Source organism: Mustela nivalis (genome assembly GCF_964662115.1).
Source record: "Mustela nivalis genome assembly, chromosome: 9".
Lineage (NCBI taxonomy): Eukaryota > Metazoa > Chordata > Mammalia > Carnivora > Mustelidae > Mustela > Mustela nivalis.
The window spans coordinates 15,767,779-15,792,630 of record NC_139028.1 but is presented as its reverse complement, the minus strand read 5'-3'; the positions used below and the strand labels follow the sequence as shown (position 1 = coordinate 15,792,630).

General features: G+C 50.9%; 3 long non-coding RNA genes across 6 annotated transcripts; 1 reads left to right on the top strand and 2 right to left on the bottom strand.

Moving 5' to 3' along the window:
- The first annotated feature begins 229 nt into the window (after window positions 1-229).
- Window positions 230-23,814, top strand: LOC309841408. Of its 3 annotated transcripts, XR_014299117.1 has the most exons (5): window positions 230-1,684; window positions 6,338-6,559; window positions 14,533-15,335; window positions 22,894-23,039; window positions 23,571-23,814. It is a non-coding gene; the product is annotated as an uncharacterized lncRNA (long non-coding RNA). The 3 variants fall into 3 exon arrangements; XR_014299118.1 differs by lacking the exons at window positions 230-1,684; window positions 6,338-6,559 and having other exon boundaries at window positions 14,326-14,633; window positions 15,190-15,335; XR_014299119.1 differs by lacking the exons at window positions 230-1,684; window positions 6,338-6,559 and having other exon boundaries at window positions 14,326-15,335.
- Window positions 2,421-5,672, bottom strand: LOC309841407. Of its 2 annotated transcripts, XR_014299116.1 has the most exons (3): window positions 3,686-5,672; window positions 3,376-3,592; window positions 2,421-2,696 (listed from the first exon to the last, which is right to left on the bottom strand). It is a non-coding gene; the product is annotated as an uncharacterized lncRNA (long non-coding RNA). The 2 variants fall into 2 exon arrangements; XR_014299115.1 differs by having other exon boundaries at window positions 3,376-5,672.
- On the bottom strand, window positions 6,419-14,741 carry LOC309841412. Its single transcript, XR_014299122.1, has 2 exons — window positions 14,706-14,741; window positions 6,419-7,368 (listed from the first exon to the last, which is right to left on the bottom strand). It is a non-coding gene; the product is annotated as an uncharacterized lncRNA (long non-coding RNA).
- Window positions 23,815-24,852: the final 1,038 nt, after the last annotated feature.

Below are 24,852 nucleotides of genomic sequence, written 5' to 3'. Positions count from 1 at the left end.
GACGGGGCTGTTCACCTGCTAGGCTTTTGTTCTGCTCTGCCGCGACGGCTCTCCCGGCTGCCCGTGTGGGGGGGGGGGTGACGGTGGGGAGGGCGCGCTGCCTGCCATCTGCAGGAGGAATACAACAAACACCCACACGCCAGCCAACGGAAACCCGCAGCAAAACAAACAACTCGAGGAGGGCCCCGGCCTGGAGTGCGGTGGGGAGGGCGGGCGGGCGAGGTGAGAGGGCACCTGCCAGGGGCAGGGTGGCCCTGGGGACTCTCTGCGTCCTGGGCCGGCTGCCCAGCAGGGCAGGGTTGGGCAGTCGGGTGACGGTGTCTCCGTCATGCAGCGGTCAGGTTCGAAGAGCTGGGGGCTGCAAAGCGGGGGGTTGGATAGAACCCATTCTGCAGATCACCAGTACCCGTGGTCCCGCCCTGGGGTTTACAGCAGGAGATGTGGAGTTAAACAGTTTGGGTTCAGGGCCTGGCTTTGCCACTCTGTGGAATACCTCTCTGAGCCTCCTGCTTTCCTTTCTGTAAAATGGGTAGATGGTAATGCCTAACTGAGAAGAGTTGTTTGGAGGTTGAAGCTTTGCAAACTGCAGAATACTGCACAGATGCTGATTGTTACTGACATGTTACTTGTGTGGTTGACCCACCAGATCACGAGTGCTTGCCCTTGTGACACGCGGAGCACGTATGCATCAAGGGGGGAGACCTCCAGCCTGGGCAGGTGGCATCTAGGATGTCCCTCAGCTTATGGGGACGAAGCCTGGACTTTCATCTGGGTTCAGGGGCTTGGGCAGGTGGGGAAGTGGGAACCAAGGCGGCATGAGGCAGGGGCTGGGGTACAGAGTTAAATCTGATGGCTCAGGGGCACAAAGTGTTGGACTCGGGCCTTGGCAGGGTTGAGACTGGATTAGAGATCTTTCCCAACATCCTTGCTGTCCTGGGCATCAGCGTCCCTCCCCTTCCCCCAGCATCCACGCCTGAGCACAGTGAGTGGCAGCTGCGGCCAGTGTCCACAAACCTGTTGGGACAGGGCGGGCGGCTTGTTTGCTCTTCCCAGGGCCCAGCCTGGTGGGCTGGACCCAGAAGTATTATGTTACTTAGTCAAAGAATTCCTTTCCTCGCCTGCCTCCATTATAAAGGGGAAATAAACCCCAAGCTGTCTGCTCTTGTGGCCCTAAGCCAGGTCCTCAAGTGTCATTTCTGGGGAGCTGCTCTCCCCAGGGCAGGGTGCAGCCTCCAGGGAAATATGAGTCCTTCTTCCCCTTCCCACCGGAGTAGTAGTGGGCCTTCCCCACCACCCCTGAGGAGGCCCTGTGTTCCCCAACATGACCCTTGAATGTTTTTCTCATTCTAGGTCTGGAGCTCTTGGGAGCAGAGTAGGGCTGGGAGCTTTTCTTATACCCAGTGGAGGCTGGGGCTGGGTGGCTGGCTTTCTGGCCCAGCACTGGCTGGAACGTTCCAGCAGAGAACAACCAAAGAGGTCTTTTGCCATCGCTTGTGGCCGGGTGCCCTCGTCTGTGCTTTGAGAACCTAAGAGGGGTTTTGGAAACTCCAAGGCTTGTGCTGCTCTACTTCAGAGTTCTGGTCAGAACCAGGCAGGCCTGGGGGAACCTGCACCAGACTTTCTGAATGGTATTTCGCTGGAGAGTCCCAGGACCAGTGAGGTCTGAACTTGAGAGATCTGCCAGGTGAGGTCCTCTTCTTCTGCACCCAGAGTTGGAATGTCTGATGGAATGCCTTCCAGGGGATTCTCTGGAATAATGTGATGTGCATTTTAGGACCATTTTCTATCTGTGGCCCACTGCCAACAATAAGGGCTCATTTATGAATGCCTTCGAGGCATCCTCTCTTTCCTGTCTCCCGGCCTGGGCAGAGTCTGCCTGGCCTGGCCCAGCTGTGATGACAAGGGCTTCTAGAACTACTTCTCAGAGGGACAGGTATCTTGCTTGAGACGCAGTGGCAATCAGATTCCACTTCTGAAGATTATGAAAGTTTAAGTTTCTAAATAATGTGATACTTAAATATCATTGCATTTGGCTAAGACATCTCCCTGCCTCCAAGCATGGTCATATCTCTTCTGTCTGGTGGAACAAAACTGAATTTGACTTGCCAGTTTCTCTCCTGTCTGTTATTCTCCTTGTATCTTACTTAAGTACGGGACTGCAGTGCGGATTGCTGTGTGTTTGCTCAGCATCCACAGCCCAGCTCCAAGTGATCTGGACAGAGGACATCCTTTCATATCACCCCACAAGGAAATGAAATGTCTTACTCAAGCATTCTCCAAGACCCTTAGCACATGGGGAGCCAGGATTTAGCTGGGTGTTCACTGCCACTGCCTTCCCTCTCCCTGCAGGACCAGTGCTTGGCTCCAGTAATACTCAATGAATGTTTGTTGAATGAACAGAACATCAGAGGGATGAAGAGTAGGGACTTGTCAGTGGTTTACTCTGAGCCGCTCTGTCTTGCAGCAACCCTCTGACTGACTCGGTGATACATGTTCCTTCTTAGCTCTCTGACACAGTCTCCTTGATTGTGTTCCTCTGTGTTCCTTTTTGCTCCGTCCTCCGGCTTGCGCTCTGTTCCCTCTGTGCGTCTTCCACTGGGAATCCCGGCCCCTCCTTGTGCTGATGGCACCAACGATGTGTCCTAAGCTCTGAACTTCGCTAAGTTCAGACGCTTCCCCCTCCAGCTGAGTGTGGGCTAATGAATGGAATCACGGAGTATCATGTTAGAAGGAAACTTGGCAGTCCCCTAACCTAACCTTGGCAGTCCCCTTCACCTAGCTCCCCAGTGATTCTTCTCTACTCCCATCAAGAGACAGCCCATTCCATTGTTGGCCAGCCCTGGTGGCTGTCCTTCATCCCACTTCTTTCCTTTCATCTGTCACCCTGTCTAAATTATTAGCCTCTGGATAGCAGGGGCCATATCTTTTACAAATCAATTAACATGTGTTTATAAGTCAGGTATATTTGGTAATATGAAAAGTTTGAATAGGTCACTTAGGTGAGAGGTGCTCTTCCCTAAATAGGCTTTGGGGGTTCTGCCCTCCCCTCTGGTTTTGGAATCAGAAAGCTGTGGGTTCAGATTCCAACTCTGTCATTTAGCATCTATGAACCTTTAGGAAAGTTACCACTCCGAGTCTTGATTCCCTCGATAAAGCTGTGATAATACCAGTCCTTACCTTATAAGCTCAGTATGTGGACTCGTGAGATACTATAAATTCAGTGTTTCGTGCAGAGACTGACATGTTTCAGAGGCTCTAAAAATGGGAGTTTTTGTTATTATGAGCAGGCTGACATTAATACTGAACTTGGGACTCCAGGCCTGGCCACCAAGACATGTGCAGTTCTTGCCCTGTACTTTTCCATCCCCGGCTCACCTCTGAAGACTACAGTGAAACCGCAGTCCTCTGCTCCCCCAGTGAAGGCACCAGGATCAGTTTTCCTTCCAGAGAAGTCCATTAATTTCTGTTTCTGGAGATGGAACGGTTTCATGGTTGACGTGGATGCTGTGGGAGCACAGAGGTGAAGAAGGTGAGAGGCCCCGGGGAGAGCTGCTTCTTATCTCAAGGTGTCTGCCTTCAGGGTGCTTGTAATCTGGTGGAAAGGAAAGGCCAGTGTGTGTGGAATAAGTAGGAAACAACACCCACTTCAGAGGATGAAGGGCTACTTTGTGAGGAGCAGTCTCACCTGAGAGGTCCATTAGTACATATGGCGGTTAAGAGATTAGGTTCTGGAATCACAAGGACCAGGACTCTAATCTCGGTTCTGTGTGGCCTGGAGTGAGCTACGTGACCTTTCTGGACCTCCTCCTCCTCTGGGTTTTCTGGGGAGGATGGAATGAGGGCGTGCACTGACCCGTGCTCAGCACCGCACAGCACGGCTCCCTGAGTGGGACTGTTGTGACGATGTATTCTGCATCCGGGGAAGAAGAGAGCACATCGAGGCCGCTGCTAATCTGCAGGGTCAAAATTTAGACAGTTAGAGGGAGGGGAGAGTACTCTGTAGACATAAAACAAGCAACAACAATGCACAGCGACAAACAACATGTTAACAAAGACTCGCAAAACAACAATGGCTCAGAGCCGGTAAAGACTCATGTGTAAGGGATGGGGAAGGGAAGACTACAGGATGTCCGTCAGGACTGGAACTGAGACAGTAATCAGGGAAGAGCTGAGGCAGTAAGTGCGACCAGCTGAAGGACACTTGAAGTTGGACAGTCGCTTCTTTGTATCCTCCACTGTGCTTCTTTCTCATGGCACTTGGTTCAGCAAATGCTTATTGTTTGCTACTGAAATCCTTCGTCTGAGCAGGTGGGTTTGTGTCTCTCCCAGTAAACCCACTTCGTAGGCTTACTGCCTCCTGGAACGCTTCCGTTGAATTTCCTGGGTCAAAGCTCCATCAATGTCCCTTTTTCCTAATACCTTCACATTTGGTCAGCAATTTCAGGGGAACCTTATTAGTACTATTTATCATCAAAAATCCATGAAGTTGGGGCTCCGTGGGTTAAAGCCTCTACCTTCGGCTCAGGTCATGGTCCTGGGGTCCTGGGATCGAGCCCCACATCAGGCTCTCTGCTCAGCGGGGAGCCTGCCTTCCCCCTCCGCCTGACTGCCTCTCTGCCTATTTGTGATCTCTGTCACATAAATAAATAAAATCTTAAAAAAAAAAATCCATGAAGTGTCTTTCTTCTCAGGTTCTATGTTCTAGACAGAGGTGTCTGCTTCATTCTGGAGCCAGAGAGCTGGACTTCACCAGTCACACCTGAGCTGGAGCAGGTTCCTCAGTCTCTGTGCTCTGTTTGCTCATGTACAAACTTTCAGGAATGCACCTGTTTGCAACCAGTGCATCTCCTGGGACCTGCTCTCCAACACTGGCTAGACTGTAGGCATGTCTCCCTCAAAAGCATGACGTCAGACATCGTCAGTAGAGGGCGGCTCCCTCAGAAGTCTGCTCTTGTAATGGCTTCAAGGGTATAGGGTTTCTTTCTGGGTGATAAAAGTTTTCTGGATCAAATGGGGTGATGATGATACAACACTAGGAATGTGAAGTCACATAATGGTATGCTTTAATGTAGTTAAAATGGTGACTTTTACCTCAATGTGAAATGTGACTTGTACCTCAATAAAAAGGAGGTTGATGTGAAGATGGGATTATTTGTGATGGGCAGAGTTGAGAACGGTCCTTGGAACACAGCGAGTGGTCTGATTCAGTGACTCTGATTTTGCTTAGTGACATAGGGGTCTGTCACAGAGCTGATTCTGTCTCTCAGGCTGGTGTCCCTCACACTGGCTCAGGAACAGAGTATATGCCTGCACTCCCCCTTCTCCTGAATTTCTCCAGACAGCTGATGGCTGGGGGCTAGGTGCAGCCCCATAGGCCAGAGTGACCAGATCGCTGAGGGGAGTCAAAACGAAGGATGTAATGTTAAGACTTTGTGTCCCAGGGCTCTGGGCCCTGGAGCCAAAGATTAATCTTGCCTGACTATTCCCCCCAGGCTCCCACTCTGGTCTGCTGTCCCCTGTGTGGTGACAGTGGAACCTGAGCCTGCAGTCCCCAGCCCCTTCCCCTCTGGTTGGGGGCTCTGGTAAGCTGAGGCTCATAGGACAGGTGTGCAGAGAGAAGAGGCAGGAAGCACGTGGGAAGGTTTGAAAAAAATCTTGGGGGCTGGTTTGGGGGCGATCTCTCTTTAGAATATAATTGTAGGTGATGATGCAGGGAAACTGGAGAAAGGTGGGGGAGGTGTCCTTCCTCTTCCGTCTGTGTAACAGTCCTCGCTGGATGGCTGAGCCCGGAACACTGGCGTTTCCATATGTACCGTGTCGTTTATCCAAACCCACGGTTTCCAGGACAGCCTAACCAGGATGTCTCCTGTCCTGATATCCCCATCTTACCCACAGACTTGCGGGGCCACAGGTGCTGTGAAACCCCTCCCCATACAGTGTCATCGTCACACGGGGCGGCCTGCCAGGGAACTGTCACAGAGCCGGAGGGAAGCCCACTGCAGACATGGGCTGCCTCCCTGCAGAGCTCGTGTGTCCTCAGCCTCGTGCTGGGTGGTGGGGGACACAGAAAGCGCGTGCCTCCTGATGGGACACCTCTGTCACTCTGTTGCCATTTTCCATTGAGCCGACTGAGGGAGGCTCAGGAAAGCAGGCTCCGCAGGCTGCTCTCAGGGCTCACATGTCTGGCTCCATCCCCGTAGCATAACCGTGGCTTCTGGGTGGCATTGGTTTTGGGGTCCCCGAGCTGCCAGGGTCTCCCTCTGAGAACTCCCCTCAGACATAGTTACCAAACATGTTTTTCCTCTTTATTAATCTGTTCCTCTTCTCATGTTTCCAGGGCACAGCTGCATTTCTTGTCTGATGGGCTGGCTGCCAGCCCCGTGGAGCCTGACAGTTACAAAGGGTGGATTAGCTGCAAGAGAATATTTATTAGAAAAAAATCCTTTTTATTCTTCTGTCCTTTTTGTGGAATTAGCCATATATTGCCTGGGTGAGATAAGTGCAGCCCTTTGTGAGCGAGGAGCAGAGGCCTGGCTTCTGCAGTATTGGCAATGCCAAGGTGAGCGATGATGATCCTTCTTGCCCGCCGTGGACCATCTATCTCTCTCTTGGCCTCTCTTGGAGGTTTCTGCTCAGTTTCATAGCTTGTAGAGCTCTACGGTGTGTCTGGCTTTCTCCAGAAAGAGGATCACCTTTCTGTGCTTGGATCTCACCTTTCTTCTAAACTCCAGGGCTAGAGACGAGTAGAGAACTGACCATTTGGTAATTCTTTTCCAGTTTTGTACCTCCTCTTGCTGGGGTTTATTTAATGGCATTATGAGAGAAAAGAGATGTTCCAATGGAAAAATCGAAGCAGCAGTGGCTTTCCTTAGGCATTGATGGAGAAACTCCACCACTGAGGAAATTCTAGGTTGCCAAGGAAATCCACTCCTTTGCAGGAAATTGATTTACATTCTGCTTTTGAGACTTTGGTGGTAGGATTGCAAATTGAAGATGTTTGCCTTTGGCTGCTGCAAGCCCAAGAAATGTCCTGATTGTACCACTCAGAGTCCTCATGAGGTCCCAGAGGACATGCTCCATTAGAGCACGTGCACTTGGAGAAGAGGTCAGCTTTCTTACCCCAACCTGGGAACTTCTGTGCCAGACCTGGCTGGGCCTGCCTGCCTCTGCAATAGTGTGAGACAGGGGAGGCAGGTAAGAAGCCCTGGGTGCTGGCCAGCAGGGTGACTTCTGATCTGGTCCCTCTGATGTCGGTGGTGGTCATCATCTGGAATTCAGGCCAGCCTGGGCTCTTGGGGTCGTGGGAAAACTAATGAATCAGGATCTCTAGACCAGGAACTGGGGTCTCTTGAGCATGGAGGAGAATCCCTGTCAGAGGAGAAACCACGATAACATATTAGAGCCCACAAGGGACACTGAAGATGGAGACACTGTTCACCCATCACCACTAGAATTCAAGCCCCCTTTGATGGTCCTACCACATATGTCACCCGTATTTCTGGTACATTCTCTAATGCACGGTCTCCTGGGAGAGAGACTATAGCTTTTAGAAGAGAAAGTGTTTTTCCAAAGAGCTTTGGTGACCTCAAAGGAGAAGAGGAGGTGCTAAGACTTGAGGAGACATGACTGCTTATGAGCTAGACCCCCCACCACCACTATTTCTCATTTACCTGTCCTTCCCACGAGCCCTTCCTTCATGGATTCTTGGCTCCTCTCACCTCTTTCTGCACAGAACACTCTTTGCCTCTTCGGTGGGCAGTGTTTGGGGCATAACTCACACCCACTCGCCATTTCTTTCCCATCCCAACATTCCTCTGTTGACTCCCTGGCATTGGATGATGGCCCCACCATTCTCTATGTCACCCGGGCTTGCCCATCCCAGGGGAGTCCGGGGCTTTTCTTGCTCCACTTGTATAGCCACTCAGTTCCCAAACTGAGTGTGGTTCCGCTCGTGCCCTTACTCTCCTTCCTACCTGTTGCCCTGGTGTTGATCATTTCTTATCTAGGCTGGACTTTCAATTTTTTTCTCTTTCTTCTTAAATTTGCTTTAAACTCCGGGGCTAGATTCCTATACCCAAAGGCTCTCATCATAAACTTGCAGCATTACAAACTGTCACTAACTCCCCAGTTGCAACCTGAAAATCCTCCAACGATTTAGAAGGGCAACACTAGGGATTCTCTAGTCTCCTTCTGGGCCTTATTCTTGGAGGGACTCTAAGCGGTAAGGTCAGGGACCTGGTGTTCTTTGTCTACTGCTGGTTCCCCATGCTCGGCACAGAGCCTCCAGGTAGCATGTAGGCCCGGGCATGCAGCAAGACCTCAGCAATGCTTGTAAACTTCTTCCCTGCACACAAAGGCTGCTGCCCACCAGGAACCCTCAGTGCTTCCAAGAATACTTTTCATTTTCCCCACCTTTGCCATGGCTCGTATGCTCTGTGCAACGAATGCCGTACAGTCTCTCTTTGTTCTACTCCTACCCACTTTCCAAGGCCCAACTCAAATCTCACCTCCTTATAAAGCCCTCCCTCTGTGATTCCCCAGAGAGACACAATCAACCCCTCTCTGAAATGCCTTTATTTGAGGTCTTCTCGTGTCTTTCTTTACTAAGGTTTGAGCTACTTGAGGATCTTTCTTATTCATCTTTTCAGGCCCCTTATACAGTGTCTTCCTCTGGACTTATGAAGTGAACTGTACTAAATTAATACGTGAATTCGTATATCTTATCTGCAAGCCTATTTGATTAATAACCACCCAGTCTTACAGCTTTACTGATGATGAATGACTCTGGGGCCAATTAGCATTCGTTTATGCAACCACCGCTGGGGGTTGATTAACTCTAATAAATGCAAACAAATTAGCATTTATTGTCTTACAGAACAAGTACATCAAGGCGAATCCCATGCTAAGTCGTGAGGCACTGGGCTACGGAAACTGGGGCCGTGGGAGGGCGATGTCTGAAGCTGCACCCACGGGGACCTTCGCCTTCCCTCCGCTGGCTGGGCTCCTGATCCCTTCCAAGAGGCACTTCCTAGTGGCGATCAGGCAGAAGACACCCATCAAGTCCCTGTGCCTGGGCTCATTCCCTTCACCTGCTTTGCTTCTCCAGTAAGCCTCCGTCTCACTAGCTTTGGTGGTTCTAGATTGTGAAGATCTGCGGAGGGTCACTCTGGTGACCTCAGTGCCCGGCGAGGGGCGGGGGAGAAGCCCCTGCCTCAGAGGCTTGTGGTTCCGGTATCCCTCCTCCTCAGGGTTCACAGCCCTTAGCCCCTCATGAAAGTGACAGCCTAGGGGAGGAGCTGAGCTTTTATCCTGGCGGGTCACCTCATCTCTCTACGTCTCAGTGTCCAGGAGGCATCCGCTTTATGAGGGGAAGGTGGCAGAGACACTGTGAGGGTTAAATGACGGAATGAAACGTCCAGGATCTCCGAGAACCAAGTGTGTTATACTCTCACTCACTCCGTGGTCATCCACAGTCCCTTAGAAGGGGTAGGGCTTCCGTTTAGCTGCCGGTGCTGGGAGACGTGAGCAGAGTCTAAGAATTCCTTTGGGAAGGCCTTGACCAGCCCCCTGGGTGGCAGTCAGTGTGGGCACTGAATGGAGTCGCCTGGCACACATGACTCTTTGAAGTTGGCACCGTTGAGGTCTCTGGAATACATCCCACCAGTCTGGCCCTGTACTGGGTTAAAGGCCTGTCCTGGGTGTCATGTCAGGTTCTGCTTGAAGCTCCGTGTTGTCTGCAGGACCTGGGCGGTGACACAAGGGCCTGCCCCTGTGGATCTGTCGGATAAAGCCCCCGTAATTTGGGGGTGGAGGATTGAGGGGGTGCTGGAAGATACTCCTGGAGTCTAATTCACAAAATGGTGACTGGGGGAGAGACATCGCACAGGCCTTCCTGGGTGGGTCAGCATGGCCAGCTGTCAGTAGGGGGAGCTCTGTCACTGTGCTGCCTCCTCTTGTGGCACCCAGGGTGAGGGTCTGTCCAGGGGTCCGAGGGAGGCGCTCTCTTCTGTAGACACCCGCTGAGGAGGAGCAAGGTCAAGAACTGCGGGCTGCAGGAGCCTCAGCTGCGAAAGAAATGGAAATCCACTGTGCCTAGTGCCCAGGGGTTGCAAACATGCTTTGAGTTAAACACACACACAAAATGCACAAATATCCCAACTTACAGTGTCTTCGTGAGGAAGAGACGGAGGGTTGTGGCTTCCCCAAGACAGACGCTGCCCTGCACCTGCCTGCTAGCGCTGCCCCCGCTCCCTCGCACAGGGCCGCTGGTGGGGACCGGCTGCGGGGGGACCCAATGCAGGGTCTGGAGTTCCTGAGCACGCCCTGTGTGGGTGCCTGTGTCGATGCTCCCAGAGCGGTCCTCGCAGAGCTGGTCCTGGGTGATCGCCGCGCCCAAAGGCAGGAAGGCTCCAAATGAGAATCTTTCCAAGTGGTAACAAGCCCTTGACTCAGGCTGGCTGTCTTCCTTCCCGGGCCCCAGCCTCAGACTAGGAAGAAGAGTAGAGAAGGTAGATGTCCCTCCCAGTGCCTCCCCCCGCCCCCGGTGGTCGTGAGCATTTAGAGGGACAGATGCTTGCGTGCACGTGTGTGCCTGAGGGGCTCCAAGTGGTGGGGGTGGGCAGCGTGGACGTCCACCTCCTGCAGGTCTGAAGCTTGGCTGGGACTTGCCTTTTCCCTCTTGCAGGAGGCCGCAGCCATTTCTCCATCTCTGTTCCACGCTAGAGGGGGTCCTGGGAAGCCCGAGGGTGAGGCTGGGGTTGTGTCAGGTTGCATGTGTGTGAGCTGAGACTGTGTGGCGTGAATCTAGGCTTTGGAGCGGGGTGGGGGGGGCGGGCTGGGAGATACGAGGGGCTGCCCCCGGGAACCATTCCTCCTGGGCAAATGCAGAGGAAGCCACGCAGAACTGAGGCAGTGTGGACTCACCCAGAATCGCTCTGCACTTCCAGGTGACTCTGAGACAGTCTCGGAGCCTTGGACATTGATCGAGACTGAGACAGGGGTGCCAGGGACGATAAGGAGGGAAGGGAGGTCGGGAAGAGATTTGTTGGACTTTTTCTCTGATGGTCTCTGGGCTTGGAAGTATCCGTCCCTGTATCCCTCCTGCTTGGGGTCAGAGACAAGGCTAGCTTGGGACAGTTTAGGGGGAATCCTACCAGATGGAGGGATTAGAGATTCCCTTTGGGTGGGTGGAAAAGGGTCCATCTTCCTATTTGTGATGAAATTTACAGTGAACCACCAAGTTACAGAGACGGAAAGAGGCTGACCCCCAGCAGCTTCTACGCTCTGTCAGTGAGCTTGGCCTCTGTGGTACCATAATAGAAAAGCGACTATGAGCTGCCACACCGCCCACCTCGGCAGGCCTCAGTGTGTAGCACTGTGGAGAAGGCAGCTCACTTTCTCTGTCTTGCAAGCCGAGTGTTCTGGAGCCATTTAATGCACGGCCACCGTTGGTGGGACGTCCTGGCCTTCTGCACACACAAGTGTGAACCTAAACTTGAGCCTTGCAGAATCAGTTGGTTGGCTCTGCTCACTGGAAGCAGAGTAACACCTGAATGGTCCAGATCAGAGTTTTCGGATCGTGAGGGACCCACCACAAGGTCAAGTCATTATTGAGAGAGCAGGCCTGAGTGCTCTTTCCAACCTCAAGGCCTTCACATATGCTGCTCCTTATTCTCCTGGCCTTCTCTGCCCTACCCGAACCCCATCCTTTCATCTAGGCAATTCCCACATGCCCTTCAGAGCTCAGCCGAGCTGTCACTTCCAAGGAAGCCTTCCGGACTGCCCGGTCTGGGCTCTGGCATCATCCTTAAAGCTCTTGGTCACATTTGTCACAATTTGCCACAGTACTTTGAGTTGTGCGACTGAGTCTCCTCTTTTCCCTCTTGTAGAATGGGAGCCTCAGGAGGGCAGTGCCTGGGGGTTTACCACCCATCACAGCTGGCAGAAGTCGGATACGCAACAAAGAAGGGCTGAATGAGTGAATAAACGGGCTCACAGGTCGCTGGTGCAATGTCTCCCACCTCCTGGCAGACAGACTCCGGTCTCAGGTTGGGTGGCTGCTGTTTCCTGTTCTAGTCTGCGGAAGGGGAGAGCCCAAGGGGGGCTAAGTAGTTCTACCTGCAGCTCCGGTGAGCTTTGAGGCTTGGTTCTTGTCAGATGGTCACTGGTCACACCCCCTCCTGTTGCATCTCCCCCAAAGTCTCTGCTAAGTTAGGGTCCACTCCCTCCCACGCCCACTGCCTTCTTTCTCCCGATTCTTAGCTTTGGTGTGAAAAATGTGGCTTTATCCCCAGAATGCTACATGGCCTTTGGAAGATTGCTGGCCTTTATCTCCTGACAGTGTCCGAGCTGGGGCTTCGTAGCTTGGTCGACCCTGTGCTCGATGCAATTTCGGGATGAGACAAGGAGCAGGTCGTCTGGAGCAGTGGGATGGTTTTGGAAGAAGTTTAATGTCTCCTGAAGAACTCCACGTCTGCAAGTCCTCCAGAACTCTGCACCTTGAGACCTGGCCCAGGGGTGGCCGGAAAGCCTGCCTGTGGACTTCCCTTCCTCCAGAGAACTGGACTGTGGCTCTGCAAAGCTCTGAGAGCCTCGAGGCCACACTCGCTGTGGGTAGGGGCCTGCTCCAGCCCCCACCCGCCCTCACTCCCCTGTGCTGAATCAGCATCCACCCTCCCCAACCCCGCTGTTTTGGCATTGCGCAGCCCCGCTAGGCCAAATCTGGTTACAATGCGTCCGTTCACCGGGAGGCTCATATCCTGTACTCACTCCTCTCCAGCACGAGTTTAGCCAACGGCAACCAACAGTAAGGAACAGCCCTGAGAACCGAGGCTGCTGAGGACTTAGGACCTTGCACAAGCCAACAGCAAGGGCCATGTTGAGGAGCGGACGGTTGTCCTGCCGCCAGGACTTTTGCTCTGCTCAGTCTTGGTTCCTGTCCAGCAGCGCATGGCTCTGGCTCGCAGTCAGCAAGCCGCCGCTGGTGCTTGTTGCTGGCTTGGCTCTCCTCCATCTAGCCAGGGTGTCTGGACCTTTTTTCCAGTTCTGCTTATGAGCTGGGAAAGCGAGCCAGTCGGCTTCCTTGCAAATTGTCTCTGTCGCTGTCATTTTCCATCCTAGTCCCAAGCAGAGTCCGTCTCTCTATTTTCTCCTCATTGACACTGCTCTTGCCCTTGGCTCAAATACAGAAATGTGGGTAGCACCAATGAGGAGGGGAAGGGCTGAGGGGGCACATATAGGGGAGGGTAACCAATTGTTTACATTATCAGTGATAGACGAAGCTTTGAATGTCCAGGGTTGTAGGGCATCCAAGGAGGGAGGTAGTCATAGGCCCATTTCTTGGCCCCTAGATCAATTGGCTGTGGCCTTTGTTAGGAACTCTCTGGGACATCTTTGAGCATCAGTGTTGCTGTCTGTTATGGGCTGAATTGTTCCCCCCTACCAATACCAGTTCATACAGTGAGGTCACAGTCACCTCAGAATATGTCTGTATTTGGAAATTGAAACTTTATAAAGGTAATTAAGGTAAAATGAGGTCATCTAGATGAGTCCTAATTCATTAGGACACAGACAGCCATGGAGAAAAGGCTGTATGAGGACAAAGAGGGGAAGGCGGTCATCTACAGGCCAAGAGAGTAGCCCTCAGTAGAAACCAACCTTACCAACATCTTGGTCTGAGATTCCAGCATCCACCACTGTGGGAAAACAAGCTTCTGTTGTCTAAACTATCTGGTCTGTGGTACTTTGTTATGGCAGCCCAAGCAAACTCCTATTAATAGGACCTCCTCCAGCAACAGCAGAGGTTTCCAGAAGGGCCAAGGGAGCAGTCGATTGATTAGACGATCCCATTTTGACCATTTTTCCTTGGGATCTCAGGAGGGCTGGTATCCCTCTGCCTTTTCCAGTTCTTTCTTTGTTAGGCAGCCACCAACCTCGTCTTGTTGGGGGTTAACCAAATAATTATCATCAGTGGCGGCTAATTAATAAAGCATTTCTCTTCTTCTGTTGTTTCTCCTTGTGAGACGAACTGCAGAATCTGAGTGTCGCCCAGCGTGGCTGGTCCTGCTCTGTGGAAGCTCATGTTCCCTGGGGAAGAAAGTCATGACGACCATGTCACTGCAGCATGGCCGGTGCCACAACAGTGGTCAGCAGAGGGACACGGGGCCACAAGGAAGACAACCTGAGGTTGCCTCAGGAGGTCACAGAAGGCTTCATGGAGGTGATGGCAGAGCAGAAAGTCTGGTGCTCTAGGAAGGCAGAGACTAGGTCTTGTTCACCTTCCTTCACTCATGCAGTCAGCCCATGCTTTGCACATAGTAAGTGCTTATCTAGTTAGCTGGGTGAATGACATTATCCAAGTTCCCTCCAGCTTTCTGACTCCATGATTCTGTGACCTCAGAGGCCCACGGCCGTCAGGGAGGGGAAGGTACAACAGGCAGATGAGCAGATACGGGGTTTTGTAGTATGCAAAGTCATTTATGAGCAATTAAACTGCAAGTGGGGGAGGAGAGCGTAATGAGCTTCCCTCCTTAGCATTTCTAGGCGCATCCTCAGGCGTAACAACAGGAACCCAGCCAGTACACCTGCCCCACGTGCATGATCAGAGATGACGTCTTACTCTGCACAAAGCCAAGGTTGGTCAAGCTCCTCACAGCTGTTTCCCAGAGAAAGGAAAGCCCCTAAGTTCCCAGGCAGTGTAAACTGACCGTGTGTTTATAAAATACGTGCCGTGGCCCAAGAACACGAAAACGCCCCAGACGCACGCATGGAGCGGCAGCTGGTGTGGCTGGGAGCCCTGATGCTGGAGCGCAGGGAGGACAGCGTGGGAAAGAGGCAGCTCCTACGCCAGGTCCGCGTGGCTCTCTCCTTTGGAGAACACCCAAATGGATCTAAAACCGAAGCTGAGAAAATAACAAACATACAAGCCTTTTGAAAACAAACTGTGCCCAGACATCTTTTAAGGCTGAGTGGTTGACCCCTAGCCAGCGCAGACCACCCAGCCACCCAGATCTGGGGCTGCTCCCGTTCCCAGTCCAAGGGTTCCAAGAACTTAGATTAAAACCCTTCCTACCTCGCTTTGCAATATGGAACCGGACGACCCCATGGGTAAGGGGACCGGAGAGCATGGAGGACCGTCCCCCAACCCTCTGCAGTGTGGTGCCTTCCGATGAGCTGTTTTGTTTCACGCAGAGCTGAGCTCACCTGGGAGATGATCTTGTGACAAGAATACCAGGCTGAGTCCAGATCAGCAAAGAGAGGACAGGAAGAGGAAGAGGAAGAGAAGCAGAGGCAGCCATGCGAAGCGGTGACTGGCAGAAACCGAGGCAGAACGGTTGGTGAGCATCATTTTTAACCCTCAGTCAGAGTCAGGAAAGCTCTGACAAGGGCCAGTCCTTGTTGTTAATCTCTCTGTCTGTAAAAAAGCCAAAACAAAACAAAATAACCCCCCTCCCAAAACCAAAAAACTGGTTCGCACTCAAGGACACAAGGCAGATAAGTTGGGGTCACCAAACTGTGTCTAAAACGTAGGCCCACACTCCAGCTGCGCTGGGTTTGGGTCCCCTCAAGGCTAAACTAACAGAGGCCAAACCACGTGCACTCTGATGCCCTCAAGGGCTCTTGGGGGCTTGGGAAGGGTTGGGGCACTGGCTTCCCCAAAAGCCTACTCTGAGAGGCCCAGTGAGGCTACTGATCTGGGGAAAAAACAATCATAAGGATGATAAAAATAATAAGAATGACTATTATTTATTGAGCCTTTAAGCAGCTCAGATAGATGTTGTGCTAGGCATAGACGGTGTTTCCTTTAGTCCTATCAAGGATCATTATTAATCCCTTTCCACATTTAAGAAAATGAGACCCAGAGAAGTCAAATGGCTTTCTCAAGGTCACAAAGTTCATGGTGGAGCCAGAATGCAAATCCAGGAGCTCTGAGCCCAAAGCCTGTGTCCTTAAGGGCCATCCTGTCCTGCCCTGGGAAGGTACCTTCTATGCCTTCTGGGGGTTCCAGGCTGTACTTGGAAGGGGGCATGAATATTCAGTTAGAACTAGGGCATGCTCTGGGTTTACCTGAGGACCTCAAGGGTCCCAAATTATTCCATCCCATTGGCATGGTAGATGGCTTCTCAAATCTATTCTTCTGACCTGACCTTGGGAAGGCAGAGTCCTCTGAGGCCTGGGGTGTGTCTGCATGGAAACCACAAGTGAAGGGCACATGTTATCTGGGATTAAATGTAATAATATACCCAAGAAGAGTTCACAGGTCTTTCCCTCCGGGTTCCAAGAAAGGAACTGATGAAGACTCTGTAGGCTCAGACTATACAAGCCCATTCCCGCAACCAGGCTACACGATCAGTAACGCCCCAGCTAACCCTTCCCCACATGCTCTAAGGCCTCTTAACAGCTGGACATTCCAGGTTGCCCAGAATGAAAAATATCCTGAAACTTAGCAACTCGGAGCTGCTCCATTCCACCGCATTTTGAACCTTTGGGCCTCTCGCTCATCTCTATGTCCTCTACCCCCACCCCTACCCTCAGCCCCCAGGATTGCCACATGCACCCCTTCCAGCTCTGCCACCAGGTGGACCTCATGCTGGAGGCCAGATGTCTTCCTTGTTTAATGTGAATGCATCTTGGGCTGGCCACTCAGGCCATTTCTAAATCACATGGGACCTCAAGAGATACTTGCTTCCTTTTTGAACAACTTCTATTTTGAATACCAGGAGACACACGAGAATCTGATCCCCCGCCTCCTTCTCTCTCTCTTCCAATCTCCCACTCTCCCTCCTTCTTTCTTTCCTCCTCTGTCTTCTTCTCCCCTGCTCCCTCCACACCCCCATCTCTTTGTACCCTCCCTGGCCTGATCTCTGGGACCTAAAGTCAGGAGGGCATGATTCTTGTTAAAATAAAGGAGAAATTTCTAATTCTTTTACCCCCGACCTTTCAAGCCGTCTGCAGCACTTTTAGGCCCACGCTCCCTGACTCTCATAAACGTCAGCATCCTAGGGTCTGGTATTACCAGCTTACAAAGTAAAGGGAGCCTGAAGAGGAATGGAGGTAGAAAAGAAGCCAGGAGGGAAGGAGTGATCAGAATGAGGCTTCTCTCCTCTCGGGCTAGTGGAACATGCTGGTCGTCAGTGAACTACTCACGGGGTTTTACTGAGTGGGGCTCAATCTGCACTGAGCTCTGGGCAGTGCGGGTTGCTACCACCTCTATGTCCAGAGGAGCTGGAGAGGAGTCAGTCCATATCTTAGGGTATCTTGCAACTGGAATCCCATTTCGGAGCCCCTGACCCACGGGTTCGTGAGCATGGCCCTGTATGCTTTTTAGCTTTTTCTCTGAGGATATGTGACTTTCCATTCTCTCGCCTTTCCAGAGCAGTCTGCTCCCCTCTCCTCGGGACCCTGGAAGACTTGCACACTTCACTCTACTCTCCTTTAAGCACTCATTTCCCCCCACCCCTTAGGGCTGGGGAAAGTGGCAGCTCCTCTAGCAACCTCAGGCTTGAGTCTCCTTCTGTGAGGTACTGAGTTGGCAGCCCATGCAAATCACTATTGCCTGGAGACCTTCTGAGAAGAAAGGGAAGCTCAGAAGCATTGATCTTGCTCTGTGTTTTTCTCTGCCGCTGCTTTCAAATGACCCGGATCTCAGTACAGATATTGAAATGGGGTGTGACTTTGGGGAGGCGTCTGAGAAATGGGAACTTGGCTTGTGTGTTGCTTTTGAGGGTCGCTGGGAGAACCACAAGCCTGCCCAGATCTTATCTCCTCAGGAAGGGGCAAGAAAACAACACAGCAGAACAGTTGCCCAGATGAGAACCTCACCTAGTGTCTTCACACCACACGCCCACGTGCGGTGGGGCTGCCATTTCTCATGAAGGCAGAGGGGAGGGTGAGGTATGGCAGGGATTCCCTCGGTCCTGGACAGGGAGGCATGACTGGGCAAGGAAGCGACCTTCAGGGTCCTTGTGGGGGCCAGCGCACATTGGGATCAGGACTGGTGACCACCACCCCATCTGCTGTTTCCACTGACCTAGGAGAGGCCGGGCTGCTTTCCTCCTCTAGAAGAGGTCCCCTCCACCCCCAGATGCTTATGCAATCCGTGGTGTGTCTGCCTCATTCTCTGGGGATGCCAATCAAATAGAAGACAGTCCTGGCACATGTGGAACTTCATATAACTTGAGTGGGGGGCACTAACTAGAAATAAAGGAAAAGTTAAATAATGCATAGCACACACACATCACACACAAGAACAGTTACAAGTGGTACATGACTAACTGGCAAATGAAAGACACATTTGCTCTCGGTTTGCTCCCACACTGACATTTCTCTGAACGCAGAACAGAAGGCTAGCACAGCGTGGTTGCTAGCAGAGCGGGGGGAAGGCACAGTGCCCAGAGCGGGGCAGCACGTCGTGGCCGGGGCCACCTCAGCACGTGTCCCGCGGTAAGGTCAGAAGGACTCATGTTCTGAAGTGGGTTCAGAGCCACCTGTGCCGGGCTTTCAGAAGGGCCTGGTTATATCTTCCTACCAGACAACAATCAGACCTGCTCACATCTGCTCGTCTTCTTTCCTTCCCTACTTGAGGAGCCTCCCTCCACTGCTTGCTGGGGCGCCCTTTGGTACAGGGTCTCGGGGTCTCTTCCTCTGGCTTGCAGGATGGTGCACAGATGGTTATCAAGCCACTGATGTCTTCTGATCTTAAATTTCCTCTTACCTATGGTGAGGATAGTAATAAAATCTGTCTCATGGGTTTGTTGGGAGAAAGGGAAACATTGTGTGTTGTGAAGAGTGGTGAAGACATCTTCTATCTGCAAATGTTTTAATAGTAATGATGATAAATAAAGATAATAGCAGAAATAACATCTAACCTACACACAGCTCATAATATGAGATAAGTAGGCGTATCATATTCATTTTACAGATGAAAAACTGAGGCAGAGAGAGGGTAAGCAAGTTGTCCAGAGTCACACAGCTAGTAAGTAGCACAGCTGGTACCCCAATGCAGGTGATTTGGCTCAGTCGGGGTTCTTAAGGGCCATGCGGGTAAGAGGACTCTGCGCATGCGCAGCAGTGGCGCAAATCTCGGTCCATCACCTCAGATAATCCTCTCTGCTCCTCTCTTTGGCACAGAGGAAATCGGGCTATTCTTCATACTGAGCTGAATCTATTTCCTGGAGGAAGGTCTTGAGTCTCTTCAGAGTCCAAACCTGGGAAAGCTTGCCTGATGCTTGCAGGAATAGATCAAGAGGGTCATCTTGGTTCTTGTAGGAAGACCATATAATCTCTCCCAACTGTCGGGGTCCTCAGTGCTCTGACACCTCGGTGTCCATCAGAGTCCCTGGAAACTGCCTCTGGCAGCAGGGGAGATGCCTCAGCAAAGCAGGTCACAAAAATTCATTAGGCACTGACATCACGCCCCCATGGTGCAGGGACCAGGGGGCAGGACGCATTCAAGAAACAGGATTATTGGGGCACCTGGGTGGCTCAGTGGTTTAAGCCGCTGCCTTCGGCTCAGGTCATGATCTCAGGGTCCTGGGATCGGGTCCCGCATCGGGCTCTCTGCTCAGCAGGGAGCCTGCTTCCCCCTCTCTCTCTCTGCCTGCCTCTCCGTGTACTTGTGATTTCTCTCTGCCAAATAAATAAATAAAATCTTCAAAAAAAAAAAAAAGAAACAGGATTATTTATGGTCTCCAAGAAAAGTCAGAAGCTGAGTTGGAAAGATCAAACAGAGGAAAGAACAGATTAAGATGACAAGACAATACCGTCAGGTAACAATGTGATAACACACAAAATTGTTCAGTCTTGCCAACTGTGGGAGGTGAATGGAACACGTTGCTAATCATGTCCTCCTTCATGTCCTGTTTTTTTGCGTTTTTTTTTTTTTCTTCCTCAAAGTTCTGAATTTTCTTAGGGACACTGTCCCCAGCAGAGGTGACCCGTCTTCCTTTGCCAGAGAAGAAAAAAAATTCCTTGCAAAGAACATTTTTCATGCAGCAACTCCCTCCATGTTCATCCAGCCATGTCTCTGTCCCTTCCTACATATTTCTTCGATAGAGCTGGAAGAGAAGGCAATTTGACTACTGTCCCTGAGCAATAACTGTCCTAGTGCTGTGAGCAGAGAGGACTTGAGGCCAAGGGTTAAGTCTGTAGATGGCCTGCCCTCTACTCCTTCTTTTTTGTGCTCTTACCTCCCAGGGATCCCGGAACGCTTCCTACCCTGGAAACTGGGGCTGTTCCAGTGATGGCACCATCTTAAATCCTTGGTGGGTTTCAGTCCTTTCTCCTAGCCAGGTGGCTTCAGTCAAGTCGCTTAATCTTTTTCAGCTGTAGTTATTCTCGTCTATAACATGGATATATAAATGTGAACTTGAGGAGGAACTGGAATGATTCCTACAGAGCACTTACAATAGTCACTGACACATGACACCTTTCTGTTGTTATAGCTCTACTGCCCATGTACCTCACATGTACCTCTTCACCACCATCACCAGGGACAGCATCACGATCTTTGCCATCTTCATTGTCATCATCACCGTCTTCATCTAACCAGTACCTCCCATATCCCATTCCCTTAGGACCTTTTTCTTCGACTGTCTGGCTAATCTGATTAATACTGTGCTCTCCCAGCATGGCGACAGCTTCATTTGTCACCCCACTCAGATGATATCTCTGAGGCAAGAGAGTAACTTGCTGGAAATCCATCCTGACAATTTTAGTCCCTATGGTGGGACAACGAGGGCATTCCTTTTGGTTGGATGGTCCTTTGGATGTCCCTCAGATTACCTTTTCTGCAGCTGCTAGGTCTTTCCCAGAGAAAAATTCTTCCCCAGAGTCCTTCCTGTTTTCCCATGAATAACAGTGGTAACAGGGCAGGTCAAGGAGACCTTAGCCCACTAAAATCATTTGCCTTTTCCCCATTAATTAAAGTGTCATGATAAAGAGAAGATCATTTCAATTTTAGTCTCTAATAAGAGAGTGCCTGGAGGAGAACAACAGAAATGTTTGAGGTTGGGATTCTGAAGCCTAAAAAGCAGAGTTAATTACCTTTGGCTTCACAGACAGATTTTTGTGTACACAATTGTGTTTCATCTTTGTAACCCAGGGCTCTACTTTGAGGCTTTCTGAAGTTGAGAAATTACCTTTGCTATGTCCAGAGTCATGCTCTGGTTAAGAGCTTGTACAAAGATGGACAGAACACCCCTTGGGGCCCCCAAAAGAGAAACCCTTCTCTAGAGAGATGTCTCTTTGGTGATTCACAAGGGCAAAGGGGCTCTTGTGGACATTTTTGCTTGGGGTGGGGGCTCTCCTGAGAAGTTCTACTCTGCAAAGGGTGTTCAGTTCCGTTGGATTTCTTCACCGAGTCAACACAGATTGCAATGTGGAAATGAGTGTGTACAGACACTTCCGATGTGGGATTTCTTTTTTCGCCCTGGATGAAAACACACTCAGACCTTTGTGCACAATGCGGATTCTGAAAAGCCATGGAAGGCAGAGTGGGAGGACGTCTGAGGTAATGTCAGGGGAACACTTAGCACAAACACAGCCCATGCCAACTTGCCTCAAGGCTGGGAGACTGAGGGCTTCTCTGCAGCAACCCCTCTGCCTACACACTCACCCAAAAGGAACTGGAAGGCATCCCCTTGGCTTGTACATGAGGCTTGATCCATTCATCCACTGAACAAATATTTACGGAGTGTCAGCTAATGCCAAATCTCTTCTAGGTGCAGGAATACAGCAGCAAACAAAAAAGAGCAAAAATCCATACTGGTACAAATTTCACTTTTCCTTGGATAGGCTGATTTAGCTCTCTTTGATTCTATGTATAAGCACCTGTATTTTTCATATACATGAAAAATTAGATTTTATATGTGAATCTTAAATTTCTCAGATTTATATGAAATCTATAATAAAAATGTAAATATATTGATATGTGAGTGAAAAAATATTGTAAATACAACTTCTTAGATTGTATGTTCCAAAAGTCAAACTATCTTTGTACAAAGTCTAGAATATCATTGTTCACTTACTTCCGCATTCATTCATTCATTCAACACATACTTTCTGAGCGTCTGTTTTGCAACCATTCCTAGTTGAAGTAGAGGTTTTTAGTGTGTGGTCCCTGGACCAGTAGCTTCAGCATCACCTAGGGACTTAGGAATGCAAATTTTGGGGCCTGAGTCAGACTTCCTGAATCAGAAAATATGGGGATGAGGCTCCCACAATCTTTGCTTTATGAAGTCTTCCCAGGTGATTCTGATGCATGGTAAAGTTTGAGAACCACTGCTTTGAGCAAAAGGACAAAGGTCTAACTGGAACATTTGAGTCAGGAGTGGCGAAAAATGGATGGAGGTCATAAGGTGCCCCTGAGACCATGTTCCACAAATTGTTGTCTTGTCTTTGTATGCACAATGCCATCGCTGGTTCGCTGTCCACTGACTGAGGCTGTCTCAGATTTGCAGATCATTAGTGGTGTGGGAAGCTTTTCTTCCAGTAGGAAGGACAGCTTCACTTAAAGTGGCAACAGTATACTGGGTGAGAGTATTAACTGGTGGTGTTTATGTCGGTGGTCATGACTCCCCCCTTCCTTCCTCTTGTGTCCCACAAGCCACAGACCACAAGTGAGGCTGGTGGACAGGGCAGAGGCAGAGAATAAGGTTGTGGTAGGGGAAGTAAATAATTTGATTTGGTAAGCTGAACTGAACTGAATTTGAGGTCATGGAACTCTTTTGCACTGTAAGTTATTACTTCTTTAATTATAAATTTAATCCTAAAGCCCTCGCTTTGAAGGGTAATGTTTTCATGGCCTGCAGCACTGTATGTGGGGTAGATGTCCTAAACATTTGGCTGCAATGCGGGGACATTTTGATTTTTCTATTCAATGAGCACGATTTTTAGAACTAGGGTGATGAACATTGAGCAGAAGGGTCACTGTCCCTAACCCAAGATCTAGGCGGGAAATAAGCTGGTGACCCCAATGAAGAGGAGATATAAGAAGGAGCCGAGCATCTGGTACTTTCTCTGATCTGCTCTCTGAGCCTCAGGTAAGTCCTCTCTGGGTCGGTAAGCTCAACTGGGTTGAACAGGAATCAGCCAGGTGAAGGGATGCAGGAAAAGGAAGAAAAGAGTGGGGAAAAGAACATTCTAGAAGGAGGAAAAGATGGCATGAAGGCCTGGAGGGTCAAAGGAGAGCCTGGTGTGGAAGTTTTAAGAGCTGCAAGCTGAGTATGCAGGGCCGTGGAGAGCTCAGGGCATGGGATGGAAATGAGGTTGGAAAGGCAGCAAATCTGGATCCTCAAGGGCCTAGGAAGTCAGAGGAAGGATTTGGACTAGGGCCTAAGGGCAACTGGAAACCACAGAGGGGTTTAAAGCAGTGGAGAAAGATGATAGATTTGCATGAAAAATAAATCTCTTGGCCGCACTTTGGAAAGTGGATTGGCCAGGGGAGCAATGGTACTGGGAGGCAGGAGCTGTCTATTACACGGACTAAACTCTGATTGTTTGCCTAGGAAAAGTACGAAATGAACTAAGAAATTGTGAGATTAAAATGTATTTCCTCTTGTGTTCTTTCTCAGCCTGGGCCTTGTCCTTTGGATGAAACACCTACAGCAGCTACCTTCGGAGTCAAGACACATTCAGCATACGGGGTTCCTAGCCGGGGAAGTCAACGGACACTAACTGAACACTAGCCTCTTGCAAATCACAATATAAAACATGGGGCTGGACACCATGGGGGAATCCCAGGAACCCTTGGTCTTTGCCCCCAAGAAATTAACGGCTGAGTTATGGAAATAAAGCCATTTAAATGTTCAATGAAAATTCAAGCTATGTGTTATTATCCAAAAGTGAGGGTGGAATCATTAATGATCTAAAAGGAGGAAGAGAAGCAGCAATTTTGTGGAAGATGTAGGTCCAGGGCTTTGAACAAGGCTTGGAAGGCTCCTGGTGGGCAGACAGATGAGCTGGGGAGGTGGGGGGTGCGGGGAGCGATGGGCGTTGAGATAGGATCTTAATTTTCTTGTCTTAATTTTCAGGGAAAGCCGGCTGGGCCTCAGACATAAAAGCACACTAGCTTCTGGCCGAGAATAAGGGAGCAGTCAATGTTCCCGTTGTAAGTAGTGGTCATTTCTCGGCCACCCCTGCTGGAACTGCAGCAGGGTCTGGAAAGGCACATGCGGTCCACTGGGAGCAGGTGTGGGGAGGGCGGGGCGTAGTGGCCAGCCCTGGTGCAGGGGAGGGCAGGGCGCCTTCCCTGACTCTGACTGGCCACCCCAGAAAGCCCACTCGGCTTTTCCGAATCTTACCTAGGGCCAGGACAGTTGAAGTTCCCTATCACAAGAGGAGATATTTCTCAAGTCACAGCCGCCAGGAAGCCCACGCAGCTCTTTGCCCTGAGTGCTGTGACAATCTGCTCCCATACTGAGTTCCGTCATTGCAAAGGGTTGACTTGGCTCTGAGTTGCCCTCAAGCCCCACTACAAGTTGCTACTTGATGGCCACCCGCCACCACCTTGGGCAGCATGTGGGGAGGACATGGAAGGGTAGACGGATTGGAACTGGCCTGGAGCGGCAGAGGACCCCACAGGCCAGGCTGAGAGAGGACAGGCGTGCCACTGGGAGACACCTGGGTGAGATGGGGGGCGGTGCGGGGAATGTGTCTCAAGGTCTGGCTAGAAGACATCCATCTGCAAGGTGAGTCTGAGGGCGAGTGTCACGGGGCAGGACTTCTCCAGACGTGTGTGCTCTCTGGAGATGCTTGCGCTGCCCGAGGGCCAGAGAAGCAAAGGAGTGGGAGACCCCAAAGAGCCTCTGGACCTCACTCTGCTTAGAGCCAGTCCTCTTCTACCTGTTTCCTACT